Here is a 19,620-nt window from a genome sequence, read left to right on the forward strand (position 1 = left end):
ATGCTTGTTCCTGAATATATAAGTTTAGCCAAATTTTGTTTAAATTATTAACTTCATTGCATAGGTACTTCTGAAACAAAAAGGGCAATCACTTTGCCTTACAGAGAAAAAGTACAAGACGCAGAAAGCTGTTAAATCTTACTGAGGAAAAACCACCCCCACCATCTCCTGCCTCGTGTCCCCAGAGACACTCTCAGAATTTGTTTGTTCAAGCGACATAATCAGTAACATCTAAAATTAGCGCCCTCGCTTCCTCCCTCTCCCACTTCATCATTTCTGAGAGGCTCTATAGATTGAAGAATTGCTTATAATGATGATGGAATAACTCATTTTAAAAAATCGCAAACTGAGAGGACAAGTTTACTGCGTTATCTTTGAATAGTTTGGCCCTGAAAGGAAAACTGTCTTTCACCAAACAAAGGGGAAAAAGCAATTATCTGAGATGAAAACCCCCAGCCCGTCACCATGCCTCCGGAAGATGGAATTCATTGATCAGAGTTAAGTTCCAGGTCTAGGTGGAAAAAAAATAAGGTCCCTGCATCATTAATTTCAATAGAAACTAAAATAATGGGATGCAGCCAGGCAAAAACACAATGAAATGTAATGTTCCCCGGTCCCTACGTCATCTGCTCCCGGAGAGCAGCCGGGCAGGAGGCACACTCACACTGTCAGCTGCCCAGAAACAGGGTTTTCAAAGGTGTTGGGCGGTCTTCTCTTTTAATTACGACATATTTCAAACATTCAAAAAAATGCAGAGAATCATACAATACATACTCACGCACTAATCCATATTTAATCAATGTTGGCATTTTAAAGCAATAAAATGTTACAGATACAGTACGATGCAAACTCCTTCATCATCCACTCACCCTTCCTCCTTCCCCAGAGATACCCACGGCCCTGATACTGGGATATATAGTTCCTTGCAGGTTTTCATACACACTGTATATATGTTGTTCCACCTGTTTTTCCCTATTGTGGTAAAACACACATAACATAAAATCTCACCTCTCACCATCTTGAAGCATACAACTCAGGGGCATTTAGTATCTTCACAATGTTGTGCAACCATCACCACTACCTAATTCCGGAGTATTTTCATCACTTCAGGAAACTCCACACCCTCTAAGCAGTCACTCCCCACTCTCCCCTCTCCCCAGCCCCTGGCAGACACGAATCTGACTTTTGTCTCTATAGATTGGCCTGCGATGGACATTTTATACAAGCAGAATCATGTAATAGGTGACCTTTGCAACTGACTTCTTTCACTCAACCATAATGGTTTCAAGGTTCATGCATGTTGTGGGAGGTACCAGCACTTCGTTCCTTTCTTATGGCCCGATAATATTCTACTTGATGGATATACCTCACTTCGTGTTTCCATTCACCTGTTGATGGACATTTTTTTTTTCCTTTTTTAAAAATAGATTTAGGAGGTACAATTTGAACTTTGTTACATGTATGCATTGGATAGTGGCAGTGGCTGGGCTTTTGCTGTACCCATCAGCCGAGGGGTGGACACTGTCCCCTCACCCCTTCCCCCATGTGAGTCTCCAACGTCCATGATACCACTCTTTGTGCCCTTGTGTAGCCATCGTTTAGCTCCCACTTATAAGTGAAAACATGCAGCATTTATTTTTCTGTTCCTGAGTCACTTCACTTAGGATAATGGCCTCAAGTCCCATCCAAGTAGCTGCAAAAGACACTTTGTCATTCTTTCTTATTGCTGAGTAGTATTCCATGATCTATAAATACCACATTTTCTTTAGTCACTCTTGATGGACATTGGGTTGCTTCTGCTTTTCAGCTATTCTGAATAATGCTGCAATACATATTCATGTGTGAGAGTTTTTTGTGTTTTTTGTTTTGGTTTGGTTTGGTTTTTGACAGTCTTGCTCTGTTGCCCAGGCTAGAGTGTGGCAGTGTCGTCATGGCTCACAGCAACCTCAAACTCCTGGGCTCAAGCAATCCTCCTGCCTCGGCCTCCCAAGTAGCTGGGACTACAGGCATGCACCACCACACCTGGATAATTTTTTCTATTTTTGGTTGCCTGGCTAATTTCTTTCTATTTTTAGTAGAGACGGGGTCTCACTCTTGCTTAGGCTTGTCTTGAACTCCTAGCCTCAAGGGATCCGCCCACCTTGGCCTCCCAGAGTGCTAGGATTACAGGCGTGAGCCACCATGCCCAGCCATCATGTGCAGGTTTTTATGTGGACATATGTTTCAATTCTCTTGGATATATATACCTAGGAGTGAAATTGCTGGATGATATGGTAACTTCATGTTTAACATTTTCAGGAAATGCCAGACTATTTCCAGCATATTTTTATATTGATATCATCTCATATCTGCTTGTTCCACTCACCCTTATGTTTTGGAGATTCCTCCAATTTAATATTTAGCTGTCAGTTACTTATTTTAATGATGTGTAGAATGCCACTGCATGAACCAACCACTGTGCATATGCCATTCCCCCCCATTGCTGGCTATCGACATTGTTTCCAGTTTTTCTTTACCATAAATAACACTGCCATAAGGGAGTTTCAAAGATTTCCATCTGTGAACCAAATCTGCAGGGCAGGAGACCCTCACAGACCACGTGGTACCTACTTCTGATTGACAGTGCTCCCAAAACTCTTGGTGTGATGGTTCCAACTTGTAGGTGGGGAATTTAAGTGAGTGAGCTGAAGGGATGCATCAGACCATGCCCACAAAAATCACTAAAGTTCTAAGACCAAAGGGTGGCTGGTTTATAGTTATTCCCAATCATTTGCTGCCCTCCCCAGAAGAGGTTGCTGCTGCTCCCCTACCCTCAACATCAGGCTTGGCTACGATTGGTGTGGCCTCAGGATATAAGCAGTAGCGATGCATGCAACGTAGGGACAGGAGGTTTGAAGCCATCCCCTGCCTCTTCCTCTGCCACAGGAACAGCACAGCCCAGATGAGGGCCGCTGCCTCGTTCTGGATCCTGGAATAAAAGGCCGTGGAGCAGAGCCACAGCTGGCCCACAGGGACCGACAAAGCGAGCAAAACAAACTTCCCGTGTTGGGAGATTCTGAGATGTTGGGGTTTCAGAATGACTTCACAAAAGACATGTCTTCATGTGAGAGGTCTCTATCTTCATCCCAACTGAACTCTCTGCAGTTTTCACCTGAATACCCACCTGCCTAATTTTTAAGCTATTTTAGGCATCATTCAAACTAAAATACATTTGCCAAGTATAGACTTTGCACATTATCCAGCCTAGAACCTGGGTTTGAAAAACACAGGGAAAATAATAAATGACAACAGCTAGCATTCGTGCACACCTGCTCTGGGCCAGGTGCTGGAGCAGTCACTCAGGCAGGCAGGTTGTCAGCTGTCCCCATGTCACCAGAAGAAGGTGGGCATTTCCATTATCCCCATTTCATTGATGTGGAAATTGATGCTTCACGGTGTTAGGTAACTACCCTAAGGTAATACTTGACCTAGGCTGAGCCCAGTGGCTCACACTGGCTATCCTAGCACTCTGGAAGGCTGAGGCAGGAGGATCACTTGAGCTCAGGAGTTCAAGACCAGCCTGAGCAAGAGCGAGACCCCATCTCTACTAAAAACAGAAAAATGAGCCAGGTGTCATGGTGCATGCCTGTAGTCCCTGCTGTCTGAGGTTGCTGTGAGCTAGGCTGATGCCACAGCACTCTACTCATGGCAACAGAATGAGACTCTGTCTCAAAAACAAAAAATACTAGAGGCAGTTGAAAGAACTGAACCTGCGCACTCAGACTCCTGTGACCCCACAAGTCACACGGCCTTCATCTAGTGAGCCTGCATACGTGTGGTGGAGAAAATGTCCCCTGTCATGCCCCTGCTGTCTGTGGAATGTATAGCATGTGCCAGCCTCTGTGTCAGGGACTTGGCAAAGGTAAGCTAGACAGATGCAATTCCTACCCCAGGGCAGATGACAACGAGGAAAATATATACATATTTTAAAGACTAATTGCATTCCACTTCTATGAAATATCCAGAATTGGCAACTGGTAGAGACAGCAAGCTGATTCGTGGTTGCTGGGGTGGAGAACGAGGAGTGACTATTTAAAGTGTACGGAGTTTCCTTCTGAGATGATGAAAAAATCCTGGCACCAGACAGCAGTGATGGTTGAGCAACATTGTAAACACACTAAATGTCTCTCGTGGTAAATTTTATCTCATGTGTTATTTTACCACAATAAAAATAAAACTACTTGTACAAATACGTATCTTGAAACAAGTGCTGTAAAGAAAGCACAGGGACCTACCGAGCTATGACAGGGAGGCCCACCGCAGTCCAGGGTGTCAGGGAGGCTTCTCTGCAGAAGCCACCTGGCTCCCACCCCACAGTGTCACACAGGCTTCAGTGCAAGACTCACAAAGGCCACCCCCGCGTGTCATGCCCCTCATGCAGCCTGTACACTCTCCCACAGCAGTGACAGCACTATTTACTTTTTTGTGTGATCCTTCGTCAAAGAGTCTTTCTCCCACTAGAAAGCAGACTTTTTCATCTATTCCAGCACCAGGTAGTTTTTGAGCTCAGAAGCCTGTGTAGACACTGTGGTAAATACAGTGACAGGGCCACTGCCCTTGCGAGGTTTAAAGCGTAGTGGGGACACAGACAACAAAAGCCAACCAGCCAGTGCCGGCAGATTGCGACGTGGCACCACACAAAGGAAGCAAAACCACAGCCACGGCCACGAGGGAAGGCGGGGAGGCGGTTGTGGGCCAGTGTCCCCAGGAGGAAGGACACGAGGCTCAAGGACCCAGCCACGCACAGGGCAGGGAGAAGGCAGCTGCGGACAGAGGGAAAGCAGGGACAAAGGTCCGGAGGCTGCAAGAGTTGGCACATTGGGGTGATTAACAGGAGGTTACCGAGGGGCACAGGCACAAGAGGAAATCCATCAAGGAGCGGGGTGCATGCCTGTCTTTTCCCTGCTGGAAACCAAGCTCTGGCGCGGGGCCCCATGCTTGGTGTTTGTGAAGGGAGGGACAAGGAATGAGAAGCTCTTCCCAGGAGCCGTGAGATCTGGATTCTAGCCCCGACTCTTCCCACTTGCACAGCGACCTCGGGTACATCCCAGCAGTAGGTTCAGTCATGGACAAGAAGGACACACTCCTGCCCTCAGCGAACTTACACCCTAATGGGGGCAGGAGGAGAGGGGTCGTGGAGAGAGACCACCACCTGGAGGAGCAGTGGCAACGCCGCAGCCATCTCTACAGTGGGACTTGTGGGCACTCAGCCACCAGGCTGAAGTCAAGGTGCGCTTCTCAGAGGAGGTGGCATTTAAGCGGACACCGAATGATGCGTAAAAGTTGGTCATACTAAGAGGCAGGAGGAGAAGTTTCCAAGCAAAGGGAAACGCAGATACAAAGGCCTAGAAGCAAGAGAGAGGGGTGGAATATTCTCATTACCAAAATCCACCCACAGAGGAAGAGATGAGCCGTCGGTGTGGACCAGGAGAATGTGAGTGTAGGGCCCAGAGCCTGGTTGCCAAAACCCCAGGGAGGACAATCAGGACCCGCTGGATTGGGTTCTGCTCGGAGAAAGACAGTGAACAAACCAGGGCTGGTCAGATCTGGTGTCGAGAAAACAGAAGGGCAAGGAGGAGATGCTGGCCGAGCCAGCCCAGGCTGCCCGGAAGGCAACACTGCCCTCCTCTCGGCACGGCGGCGCCTCCCCCACTGGAATGGGAGCCTGACCCCCTCGGCCTCCCTCTGTGATCCGGATGTCCTGTGTTTCCTGGATGGGGAGACAGGGGCACCAAGAGGTTAAGCAGCTTATCCGTGGTCACACGACTGGCAAGTGACAGAGCTGAGATTTAAACCTATCTAGGCTGGCCCCACGGGTGCGTTCTCCTAACCACTGTGCCTTGTTGGCTTAAGAGGAGAAGACACACACTTTGTCACTCTCCCTTCTCCAATTCCAGTGTCACCAAGCAAGCTTCTGACAAGCACGGTTGCAGGGAACAAGATATCCTCCCAAACCCGCAGAGCAGTCCAGACCACACACGGGGTGCGCTGCCTGCCCTTTGGAAATGGGTCCCTTGGCATCAGGCTTACAAACACGGATGCCATTCTCTCTGGGTAACTTGGCATGACCAGGCGAAGCTGGGTCCACATTCCGCCTCTCGTCCCTACGAGTTCTGTGGCCCCAGCAATGTCAGGGAAGCTTCCTGAACCTCCGCGTCCCCGTCTGTGCAGGGAGGGGATAACAGCGCTCACCCCACAGGCTCGCTGTGTGCACAGCACCGATGATATGCCTGGCACAGAGGTGGAGCCCAGCCAAGGCTTATTTCCATTCTCGGTGGGCTGACTCTGAACTCACAGAGCTGAGGGCCACCAGCCCCAACCGTGGCAGTCTCTCCAGGGTAAGTGCCACATGTGGGCACCAGTCTGGCTGTCAGCATGTCCTTCTCTGGCAGCCTCATGAGGCCCATTCCCTTGGGCTTCCCCAGGGATTAGAAGGTTCATCCCCACAATGGCTGTGAGAACTAAATGAGATCAGGGGTATTAGTTTGCTAGGGCCCCCAAAACACGGTGCCTCAGACCCAGTGGCTTAAATAGATTTGTCCCTTGCAGTTCTGGGGGCTAGAAGTCTGTGATCGAGATGTCAGGAGGGTTGGTTTCTTCTGAGGCCTCTCTCCTTGACTTGTCAAGGGCCACCTTCTCTCTGTGTCCTCACGGGGTCTCCCCTGTGTGTGCCTGTGTCCAAATTTCCTCTTCTTATAAGGACACCAGTTATATTGGATTAGGACCCATTCCAGTGACTTTATTTTAACCTCTTTAAAGACCCTATCTCCAAATACAATCACCTTCTGAAATATTGGGGTTAGGACAGCAACATAAGGATTTGGCAGGAGTCAGAGGAGGACTACACAATGTAGCCCAGAAAACCAAGTATATCATGCACAGACTGCAGTTCTTGGCATATAGTAAGCACTCAATAAGTACTACCCAAAGTGAGGATGATGATGAAGATGATGACTCTCCAGGCTGGAAACCACTTCAACAAGGTGCCAAGCCACAGCGCTGTACCCATCAGGAATCCCTGTGGGAGGCCATGCACCTCGTGAATTCACACATGCTTTGGCTCTGGAGTCAGATCCACACGGCTTCAGACCCTCGGGGCAGCACTCCCCCGCTGGAGACCCTGAGCAAATCGTCCCGCTTACCTGGGCCTCAACTTTCTTCCTGGATTGAGATGACCGATGGCAAGGGCCTGGCAGTGGGAGGTGCCCAGTGAGTGCCCTTTCCTCCACCTGGGAGCAGGGAGACCAGTTTGGCCACCTACAAGTGCTGACCTTGGGCAAGTCCCTCTCGGTCCCTTCAGCTCTTGCCTGGGAATGAGAATCCCTACTCCTGGGGCTATCTTAGGGTAGAAATGGGTCAAGGCATGAGAAAGCGCTTTGTAAACTGCAAAGCGTTCTCTGCACAGGTCAGCTGTCACCCTCCTTTCAGGATGCAGCGCTGCAGAGGTCTTCATGAGAGGGCGCTCACACCCACACACCCAATTCCAAGAAAAACGCAAGAGGTAGGGCCCCCTGCGGTTTCATGACTCATAGAGGCCACTCCTGCCGGGTATTCAAATCCTGTGGCTAGCGGAGCTGTGCTTTTTCACAATGCAACAGAGCTTGCTAACGACTCCCTACGGCTGCACCCCTCTTCCCTGGTCCAGAAAGGAGGCAGCGGCATCACACCTGGCCTAGAACATGCACTGCCAGAAGAGTTTCCCCCTGGCAGCGAGAGCCCTGTCCCTACACCCGCCTCTGCCCCACTGCAGGTGGACTTGGACAAGCCTTTCCCCACTCTGGGTCTCAGTTTCCCTGGTATACAGTGCAGAAGGGGGCTGCTGTTCTCTAAGATCCCGGGATACTGTCTCTCCAAAGGGGTGAATGCCCCTGGGGCTCAAAGAAGAGCCAGACATTCTTTCAAAGAGACCCATTCAAGAACCAAAGAAGGGAGGGGAAATAATACTAAGGCTAGAGGCACTATACCCCCTCCTTAAGAGCGACAGAGCCTGTCTCAGCCAGCCCAGGAGCAGCAGCAAGGGGAAAAGCTGCCTCCACAGGCTACGAGCTTTATGAGAAAGGGGGTGCTATGTGCCCCTGCACACCCAAGTCCATCACACTCCAAAACAAGAATTTGTACAGTGTTTAACTCTACACGTAATTTTGAGAGCTGTCATCTTCTCAAAAAGGGTTTGGCCATCAAAGCAAATGCTGACTCCCATTTCTTTGAATGCTTAATTAGGGGAAGGCTGTTTCCATGAGGTGCGTCTGTGGGTCTCACCCACTGAGTTAGATTGTCGTTCTTCCTGCAGATTCTGACTGCAAGGACCCCTGGCAACAAGAGCCATGGGGTGGGAAGGGCTGAGATTGGGGGAGCAGGAGGAGGGGCATCTAATTGAGCCTGGAGTGAGGTGGGATGGGAGAGGCCTGGGGGGGCTTCCTGGAGGAGGTGCTATCTGGTCTGTACTGAAGGAGGAAGAGGAGTTCTCCAGGGGAGGGATAGGGGTCTGGGCAGCATCCCAACAAAAAAGCAGAAGTGAGATAAAAGTGGATGCACTGGAATCCCGTTCCAGGTGGAGGGAGGAAGACTGGAGGGGCTGGCAGGGCCAGAGCACAAAGAACCTAAGAGTGTGGTAAAGAGTGGGCTCTTGTGGAGGGCAGAAGGGAGCCACGGAAGAGTTTGAGCAGGGGAGTGACTTGATCCAACCTGTTTTGTTTGCTCCTTTGTGTGTTCCAAGGGGGTGGGAGTTGGATCTTGGATACAGAAATTACACTCACAGTGCTGTTCACCATCCACCTTTACGATCATCCCCTCCTATTTTCCGCCTTTGGTTTACTTTTTTGTTTGCGGTAATAGAGTTCTGCTGTTCAGTTTCCCCAGGCCTCCAAGGCACACATAAAATGAGGTTACAGCAGTCACGTTGCAGAATAGAGCAGAGAGCACAAATTACCTATCTCGTTTTATAAAGTTATTATAACCGTGATACTTACAGCCGACAGGGATAGCATCGTAAAATAAAATGTGACACAAATTTAAATACGCCTATAGATTTTTTTTTTAATCTTACATAAAATGCTAGCAATTTGAATTCAGCAATGTATAAAATACCTCATGATCAGGATATTTCTTCAGATAATCCATTAATATAATACACCTATTCTGGGATGAATTGTATCCCCCCAAAATTCATATGTTGAAACCCTAGCTCCTAGTCCCTCAGAATGTGACTGTATTTAGAGATGGGGTCTTTAAAGAGGTAATTATTAGTAAGTTAAAATGATGTCATTAGAGTGAGCCCGAATCCAAGACGACTGGTGTCCTTATAGTAAGAGGAAATTTGGACCCAGACACACACAAAGAGAAGCCCTTCTCTGTGAGGACATGGAAAGAAGGCAGCGTCTGCAAGCTGAGAAGAGAGGCCTTGGAAGAAACCAACCCTGCTGCCCTCTTGATCTCAGACTTCCAGCCTCCAGAACTGCAAGGAAATACATTTCTGTTGTTTAAGCCATTCTGCGGTACTTTGTTCCGGCAGCCCTAGCAAAGTAATACAGTACTACAGGAAAAAAATCAAAGTAGAAAATCCATATACACATATCAATAAATGCAGAAAAAACAGTGGCTAAAATTCAACCCTCTTTAAGACTTTCATTGAGACACAACATACCCACAGAAAAGTCTATAAATCCTAACTGTACAGTGAATTGTCACCAGCTAAACACACCTGTGTAAGCAGAACGTGACAGGCGCGGTGGCTCACGCCTGTAATCCTAGCACTCTGGGAGGCCGAGGTGGGAGGATCTCTTGAGCTCAGGAGTCTTGTCCAAGATCAGCCTGAACAAGAGCAAGACCCTGTTTCTACTAAAAATAGAAAAATTAGCTGGGCATAGTGGCATGCACCTGTAGTCCCAGCAACTCAGAAGGCTGAGGCAAGAGGATCCCTTGAGCCCAGGAGTTTGAGGTGGCAGTGAGTTATTTTTATTTTTATTTTTTTATTTTTTAAGGCAGAGTCTCACTCTGTTGCCCAGGCTAGAGTGCCGTGGCATCACAGCAACCTCAAACTCCTGGGCTCAAGGGATCCTCCCGCCTCAGCCTCCCAGGTAGCTGGGACTACAGGCATGCATCACCATGCCTGGCTAATTTTTTCTATTTTTAGTTGTTTGGCTAATTTCTTTCTATTTATAGTAGAGGTGAGGTCTTGCTCTTGCTCAGGCTGGTCTCAAACTCCTGAGCTCAAGCAATCCTCCTGCCTTGGCCTCCCAGAGGGCTAGGATTACAGGCGTGAGCCACCGCGCGCCCGGCCTTGCAGTGAGTTATGATGACACCACTGCACTCTACCCAGGGTGACAGAGCGAGACTCTGTCTCAAAAAAAAAAGAGAGAAAGAAAGGAACGTAACAAGCATCCCAGGGGCCTCCTCACACACATTCTTTAGGATGGATGGGGCTGTGTGGACAGAATTGCATTCTTGCAAAGTTCCTAAATTGAAGCCCTAATCCCCAAAGTGACTGTATTTGCAGACAGACCTCTAAGGAGGTAATTAATATTAAATGATTCCTAATCCAGTGGGACCAGTGTCCTTATACAAAGAGGAAAAGACAACAGGGAACCATAAGAAAAAAGGCCACGTGAGGACACAGGGAGAAGGTGGCCATCTACAAGCCAAGGATAGAGGTCTCAGGGGGAACACACCTGCCAACACCTTGACTTGGACTTACAGGCTACGGAACTGTGAGAAAATAAACTTCTGTTGTTTAGGCCACTCAGCCTGTGGTATTTTTTTAATAGCAACCCAGGCAGACTGATACAATGCCTCTCTCCCGTTAAAGTTTTTTTTTTTTTTTTTAGACAGAGTCTCGCTTTGTTGCCCTGGCTAGAGTGAGTGCTGTGGAATCAGCCTAGCTCACAGCAACCTCAAACTCCTGGGCTCAAGCGATCCTCCTGCCTCAGCCTCCCGAGTAGCTGGGACTACAGGCATGCGCCACCATGCCTGGCTAATTTTTTCTATATATATTTTAGTTGGCCAGATAATTCCTTTCTATTTTTTTTTTAGTAGAGACCGGGTCTCACTCTTGCTCAGGCTGGTCTCGAACTCCTGACCTTGAGCGATCCACCCGCCTCGGCCTCCCAGAGTGCTAGGATTACAGGCGTGAGCCACCGCGCCTGGCCTAAAGTTTTTTTAATTAGTTTTTATCACTACCGCGTCCATACACATACATTATATACTAATATCAACTCCTTAAAATAATTATGTAGGCGTGAGGGGGTGAGTGATAAAAGTAATAGTGCCTGGCACACAGTTAGTTCTGAGTAAGTGTTAACTGATATCATATCAATAGTACTGAGTGAACAAAGCCAGGTTTAGAACAAATTTAGGTACATTTATAACACACATGTGCATGTTCTAGCCAAAACATGTATGCACATGTGTTTAAATGTATCTAAATGGCACGTGCAAAGGCATCCCTCAAAGCTAACCTGTGTGCTAAGCACCATTTTAACTTATTTCATTTAATTCTTATAGTTGTTTAATTAGAATCTAGCCACATTGGTGTATGCGTATTTAGTTTGTGGATTCTGACAGCCGTGTAGTATTTTATTGTGAACCTACACCAGATTTTACTTTTGCATTCCCCCAGTGGTGGATCCTAGGGACCTCCAGTGTCCTGCTACCAAAAACAGCACCACAATGAAGATGCTTGAAGATGTCCCCTTTTGGACCTGTGCAGCAGGACCTGGGATATCACCAGTGAGTCTGGATCCTTCCATCCAGACATATCTTAGCTAAATGCTGCCTTATGGCTCTTCAAAACCACTGTGTTGATCTACACCCCCACCAGTGGTACACAGGGGATCCTCACGTCCCTACTAACATTTGGCATTATCCAACTTTCTCATTTTTGCCAGGCTAGTGAGTGTAGAGTAATAATTCACTGTTTTGTTCATTTGTATCCCTCTAATTATTAATGAATTTGAGCATCATTTCCTACACTTACAAGTCATTTGTTTCCCCTTTTATGAATCATTTGTATACTTCGCCCAACTTTCTTTTGTGTTCTCTCCCTCTTTCTTAACAATTTATAGCATTCTTTATACAGTCTAGGTTTGGGTTCTTTGTTGGTTTTAAATGTGGCATCTCTACATGGCATTCATCTGTAGCGAGGTTTCGCCATCTCAGCACTATTAATATTTGGACAGACGATTCTTTGTTGTGGGGTGTCTCATGCATTGGAGAATGTTTAGCAGCATCCCCGGCCTCTATTCAATAGATGCTATTAGCACCCTCGGCCCAATTGTGACAACCAAAAATATCTCCAGACATTGCCGAATCTTCTAGGGCAGGGAGGGCAAAATTGCCTCCAGTTGAGAACCACTGGTCTGTGGGTTATCCCTCCAACTGGGTTATCATGATCTCATCCCATTGCTTGGAAATCCATAGCTTTCAAATGTTATTAAAAGTTAATTATTTTATTAAAATTAATTAATTTTTATATTATGCTTTGTGTTTGAGGGGTCTTATTTGAGAAGACTTCCCCTATGTTGTCTTCCATCAGTTTGATTGTTTACCCTTTGATATTTAAGACTTTAATTTATCTAGACTCTTCTTTTATATCCTGGATAAAGTAGAGGTATAGTTATACTCTGATATATATAGTCATTCATTTTTCAAAGCCGTCTACAAGTCAGTGGGACCTTTCCCACTGATCTGTGATGCCATATTTATCGTGGGTCAAGTTCCCATATACGTGTGGTATCGCTCTGACCTCTCTATCTTAGTCCATTGGTCTGTTTGTCTGTCTTCCTATCAGAACCACACAATTCTATAACTCTGACTTGTTATATCTTAATATCTAGGAGACAAGTCCTTCCTCCTTTTAAAAGTTGGATCAGCTATTTGTGGACATATACACTCATTTCAGAATAAGTTTGTCAAGTTTCTCAACATATCCATCTGGAATTTTTAATTCAAAGACAATTGACATCTTTACAATGTTCTGTTCTTCTGCCATGAACACGGAGTATACCCCCATTTATTCAAAACTTCCTTTTATGTCCTTTAATTGAATTTAAATTTTTCTTCCATAGAGGATGTCTTTACTCCTTGATAAATTAATTTCTAGATATATGTTTTTTCTATAGCTACTTTGAGTGGCATTTTATTTTCGTATGTTTTATGGTTGGGACTGTATTTGCTGGTGTTGACACATGCTATCGGTTTTTAGTAGCTGGTCTTGTGCCTGGACATCTTGCTGAATCCTTTTATCAGTTCTAAAAGAGGGTCCAATGATGCAGTTGGCTTTTTATGCAGATGATCATAGCACTTGCAGATAATGATAGTTTTATCTTTCCTTTCTAATCTTCACACCTCTCTGTTAGTTTGTTAAGGCTGCCATAACAAAATACCAGACTGGATGCCTTAAACAGCAGAATTTTTTTTTTATTTTCTTATAACTCCAAAGGCTGGAAGTTCATAATCAAGGTGTCAAAATGCCTCTCTTTCTGGCTTGTAGATGGTAGTTTTCTCCATTTTCATAGTGTCTTCCCTCTGTGCCCGTCTGTGTCCTTATCCCCTCTTCTTATACAGATACCAGTTATGGTGTATTAGGGCCCATCCTAATGAACTCATTTTAACTTAATTATCGCTTTAAAGATCCCATGTCCAAACACAGTCACATTTTGAGGTGCTGGTGGTTAGGACGTCAACGTACAGACTGGGGACAGAGTTCAGCCCATAACTACCTCTCGTTGCTTATCCTTGGTTTTAGCTGCAGTGATAACCCAAGGTGCCCCCACAGTTTTCCATCTCACAGTGGTGCCAGGCAGGCACTGATGCCCCCGAGGCAAAGCGTGGGAGAGGGGAGAGTGCAGGAGTCACTCTGCCCACTGGTGAGACCCCCATCCCGTCTCTGGCTCACGTTCCCTCCACACGCCGAGCCAGGATGTGTCCTCCTCCCACCCAGAGTTTCCCCACAGATTTTGTACTAGTTCTTCTCACCTGCACATTTCCCTCTCCCTCCATAGCGCCTCCAGAGTTCACGTTTTGGGGAGAAGGGGTGGTGGGGAGAGTGGAGTGAACCATTCACCGGAAATCCCCATGCTCTGATTGTACGTTAGAAAGATCTCTTTGGCTAGAATGTAGAAATGAATAAGAGGTGGGCCATATCGGAGGCGGAGCAACTCGCTAAGGGGCTGTTGCAGGTGACCTACTGGCGTCCTAGACAGAGGTGGGGGCAAGGGGAATGAAGAAACAGATGATGTTGAAACAGTGGTTCTTTACATGTGGGATCGAAAGCAAGACAGAGGTAAGGAATGATTCCCCGGTTTCTGGCTTGAGCAACTGGTGAATGGAGGGGACTGTCACTGTGATACAGGACACAAGAACAAGAAGAGGTTTGGGCAGTGGGAGAGGAGGATGGGGAGGGCCCAGAAGACATCCAAATTGAGGTGTTTCACAGGCAGTTGAAGCTCTAGCTCTGGCACCCCGGGGGTAGTCTGGACTGGATGACCTTGGAAGTCAGCAGTGGATGACAGGCAGTTGAAGCCATGGATGAGCTTAGGTGAACTTCCCGGGATGGTGTGGAAGAAGAATAGAGGGCCTAGGACGTACCCCAAGGATCACAACACTTAAGGGCTGGTCTGAAGAAGAAGGAACAGAGGCTGGGAGGAGCTGCCAGCAAAGTAGGAGGTAACCAGGAGTGTCATGTCTTAAGAGGTGTGACCAGGTAAGAAATCAAGTCAGATGAGGGCTTAAAGATGTTCCCTGGATTTAAGGAAATGGAAATCATCAGCCACCTCTGCCCCCAACAGGGGAAGTCATCATTTTCACCATTGTGACAGTAATAAATGGTCTCATTAACAATGATATCAACTTAGAATTATATGGCATTTTACACTTTTGCAAGAAGCTTATATTCCACAATCCTCTTTCATTTTATGGAAATTGTGGACCATCAAGTCATTTTTGAAGGAACTAGGAAAGTTTTTTCTGGTGAAAACAAGACTCGGGGAGATGTCTGAACGTGCTGGGTATCTTCAAATTCCCAAAAGGCTCTGCAGAGTCTGTTCTACACACCTTCCACGCAGAGCTCCAGAGGGCCGTGGGCAGCAGGGCCTGATGTTTGCAAGGTCAGAATCATCCAACAACAGAGAATGCTGCCTCCATAGATAATGAGACCCTCACCCTCACCCTACCCACTCCAACTTCTCAAATGCTTTCAAGTTCATTGTCTCTTTTCACCTTCACAGCAGTTCTATGGAAAGAGAGGTGGTTTTCCCTGTGTTTACAGGTGGGGAACATGAAGCTCAGAGAGGTGAAGAGGCATGAAAAGGGTCGCACAGCTAGGATGGGAAGGAATGGGGCCGAAGCCCTGGTCCTCTCATTCCAAGAGCAGTGTCTTGGCCGTACCTTCCATTGGAGACGTCTGGGCTGAGCAGACACCCAGCAGACTTTTGCCCAGAATCCAGGCAAAAGTCACTGCCCAAGGGAAGGAGGCGAGGCATGGAAGGCTAGAGGCCCCTACTAGGTGAGGTTGCTTCCAGCTAAACAATCAGTGACATAGTTTTCTTCATCACGTGGGGTAACATTCTTTATAGATGAGAAAACTAAATTACAGACACTAAGAGATTGCTGTTAAAAAGGATTAGCTGGGCGTGGTGGTGCATGCCTGCAGTCCCAGTTACTCAGGAGGCTGAGGCAGGAGGATCACCTGAGCCCAGGAGTTTGAGGTTGCAGTGCACTGTGATGACACCACTGCACTGCAGCCCGGGTGACAGAGCAAGACCCTGTCTCAAAAAAAAAAAAGAAAGAAAGAAAGAAAGAAAGAAAAAAATGAAGCTGCTCCCACAGACCACCCAAGGCAGTGCTTCTAAAGGCCTCAACAACAGCATTCTCACCTCACAGGGTGGGAACAATTATTGATTGGTTATTGATTAGTTTCTCTGGATCAGTGTTCTCCAGGCTGGTGGGACACTGGTCAGGGAGGCTCTGTCCCTACGTCCTGCTGCAGCTGCACCCTAATGACTGTGCCCCTGCATGGGAGCCCCAGTGCCCCCTCCCAGACTCCAGGCTGGTTACTGCTCTATGGTTCATACTCACAAGCTCAGCTCTTCTCCTGTAGATGCTACCATGTCAGGGAATAAGGACACAAAGACCAAGTGGAACAAGTTTTGAGCAGTGACACCATGCCACTATCCAACAACAAGGGCAGCCACAGCCTGATGCAACTCCTGAGCAGAACTGATCCCTTAGTGCTAAGAAAGTCATTGAGATTCCTGGACATCTCGGTGGATGGGAGGGTGGAGCCTCAAAAGGGAGACTGAGAACTTCTTGCTATTCAGAGCAGGGAGAGCTCCTGCAATTAATGTAAAAGCAATTATAAACAACCCAAATATCCATCAACAAAAGAACAAATAAATATAGTATGGTATTTCCACACAGTAAAATACTTTATAGCATGAAAAAGGGATAAATGAGGGTATTCACATGTAAAATATCATGTTGGATGAAAAAAAGCAAATTACAGAAAAATTGTGTCATACATACGGTATGACAATGTAATGTAGTTTAAAAGCTATACATTGCTTCAAGTTAAATGATGAGCCATTTGTTTAAAAAAATTAAGAAATAGGGCCGAGCGCGGTGGCTCACGCCTGTAATCCTAGCACTCTGGGAGGCTGAGGCGAGCGGATTGCTCGAGGTCAGGAGTTTGAGACCAGCCTGAGCAAGAGCAAGACCCCATCTCTACTAAAAATGGAAACAAATTCGCTGGACAACTAAAAATATATATAGAAAAAAAAATTAGCCGGGCATGGTGGCGCATGCCTGTAGTCCCAGCTACTCGGGAGGCTGAGGCAGGAGGATCGCTTAAGCCCAGGAGTTTGAGGTTGCTGTGAGCTAGGCTGATGCCACGGCACTCACTCTAGCCTGGGCAACAGAGTGAGACTCTCTCTCAAAAAAAAAAAAAAAAAAGAAAGAAAGATTTTAAGTTTTCAAAATTAAAAATTTTTAAATAGCTACACATTGCTTAGGGACACATACATGCTGGTGCAGTAAAAGTATAAGAAAAACGACTAGGGGAGGGATAAAAATTTACCTGTTGGATACAATGAACACTATTCACCAAAACCCCAGACTTAAGCATCATACAAGGTATCCAGGTAACAAAAACATTTGTACCCCTTAATAGTCTGAAATAAAGAAAATCATCTCTAGATTACTTAGAATACCAAATACAATGTAAATGCGATGTGAATAGTTGTTATACAGTATTGTTTAGGGACTAATGACAGGAAGAAACAAAAGGACAAATGACTGGGAATAATAAAGGCCTCATTCAGGGAATCGGCCACTTGTTGAGGGAAGAGGTGGCCCAGAGGAGGATGCAACAGGGAAGGGGTACCCAGGGGTCCCCGCAGTATTAGAAATGATTTCCTTCTTTGGACAGAGGTTGGGAACACCCACCTTATGTTATTCTTCATGCTTTATTGCTTTCAAAGTATATTTCCTAATAATTTTTTCTGACCATGTTTATCCCCAAAGCTGGGAAGACAAGTCATACTGTCATATTTGTTAATGAATCGAACCACATTATCCATTTTGTTAATGAGTGAGGACACTCTTTCTTGAGGCAGAAAACCCCCCAGCTAACCTTCTCCCAAATTCATGGCCCACAGAAATTATGGAAAATAATAAATATTTGTTGTGATATTAAGCTGCTGGGTTTGGGGATACTTTGTTACACAAGAACAGAAACTATTGCCAAGAACAATTGAGTCTTCTTGAGCAAAGCAGGAACACTACGAAAATGGTGTTTTCCCAGACTATCTTGTGGCTTCCTAAGGACCAAACAGCTAAATTTATTTTTGATCTGCAAAGCCCCGGAAGAGCTGGTGGCCCCAGACTTGGTGGGCGAGACAGGCAGTGTGTTAGTAATTTCAGTGCAAACTTAGCAGACCATTCTTGGTCAATTCTGCATTTTTTTTTCAATCAAATCCACTTGTCTCCAGGGGACACATCCTGAATACAAAAGAGTAGACTTCAGGCTTCTCTGCACATGTCCAGAGCTCAGGTGGGCATAGTGAAGGAGTGGCTGACATATGATGCTTCAGAGGAAAAGATCTTCATCCTGGCCGGGAGATACTGTGCAGACACGAGGGACAAGTGGCCAAAAATGGAACCAAAGACTTATCTGCTCAGCTCTCCTTGCAGCCTGGTAAGACGCTTTTCCAGATTTGACATCCCACTTACCATCTTAGACCCTATCCTTCTGGTTAGCGTGGAGGTGAGGGTGGGGTAGTGATGGGTAAAGGGATGTTTGTGAAATCAGTAGCCAAAAGGGAAAATAAAAAACACTTAGTAAAGCAAAAGGAGCCATCTTTCTTTCCTGAGCTGCCGTGTCCAAAGCTAATTCAAAAAGAAAGCTCTGCTGTCAGGTGGAAAATGGGCTTTTCCCTAAAGCAAGCTCTCGAATGGCCCAAGAACGAGCACTCGGTGAGAGGGAGAGGGAGGAGGTTGTCACAGAAACAGACATTTCCCCTGGGTGGAAAATGTGTGTGTCTTCATCCTGATGTGCTATTAGGAGCTCAGCTTGTGACCATGGCACGGAGACACTGTACTAGATTAGGAGTAATTGCTCCAAAGCTAAATTTATCTTCCCCGTTTCTAGGAAAGAGTGGAGAATAACCAATTATATTTGGGCACCAGTCACACTATAACAAGAAAACATGCCTTCCTCCAAACAAAGGTTTGAGAGCGATGTTGTCATTTATTTGGGGTGGTTTTATAATATTAAAGTCTTTTAACAGATCAAGATTTTCAAAAACAAAGTGAGACCTTAGAATTTTATATAGAAGCCACAGAGGCCTCAGCTACTCCCTTAGAAGCTCTCCAGGGGTCCCCTCCCTTGGCAGGTGGGAAGGCTGAGGTCCGGGAGAGGGGAGGTGTGGAGCCAAGGTCATGCCAAGACAGCTGGCAGAACTGCACGAGCCCTCCTTGAAGGGGCGACACCCACAAAGTAGTTGAGTCTTCCCGGTGCAGACGGAGAATGGGCGTGAGTGTGCAGCTGTTAGCTGCTGCTACCACTGATCTCCCTAGCGAAAGGGCTGCCGGGGCACACAAGGTGCTGCTAAGGGAACGAGGACGAGAAAACAGGAGCTAGCTGACTCAGACATCCCCAGGAGCTCATAGCCAGGAGCAGCATTTTGGTCTCTGGGAAGTGAGTTTTGTCATGCCTGGAGTTCCCCAGAAGCCGGGGCTGGGACAAGTCAGCTTTGAAATATGGCAGTGAGTGCTGCTTGAAAGAGAAGGGCCCCCGACTGAAGGAAAAGGCAGACAAAGGCAGCAGGCGGGATGACCCAGTACCAGAGAGAACTGGGTGTCGATCCCAGCCTGCCCCTCCCAGCGTGTGAGCTTGCATAGCTCTAGGCCTCCGTTTCTTTGACTCTAAAATAGAGACAAAAATTACGCATCTTGCAGTGAGCTCAATAAATCTTTTAGGAGGGGTTTAATAAATAAGCTCCTGAATACTGAGCCAAAAGACACCCATGCGTGCATATACACACTACTTGCCCAAACTGGCCACACTCGCCTGCTGTTTTTAGACAGTCC

The sequence above is a fragment of the Lemur catta genome, chromosome 10 (assembly GCF_020740605.2).
Source record: "Lemur catta isolate mLemCat1 chromosome 10, mLemCat1.pri, whole genome shotgun sequence".
Taxonomy (NCBI): Eukaryota; Metazoa; Chordata; class Mammalia; order Primates; family Lemuridae; genus Lemur; species Lemur catta.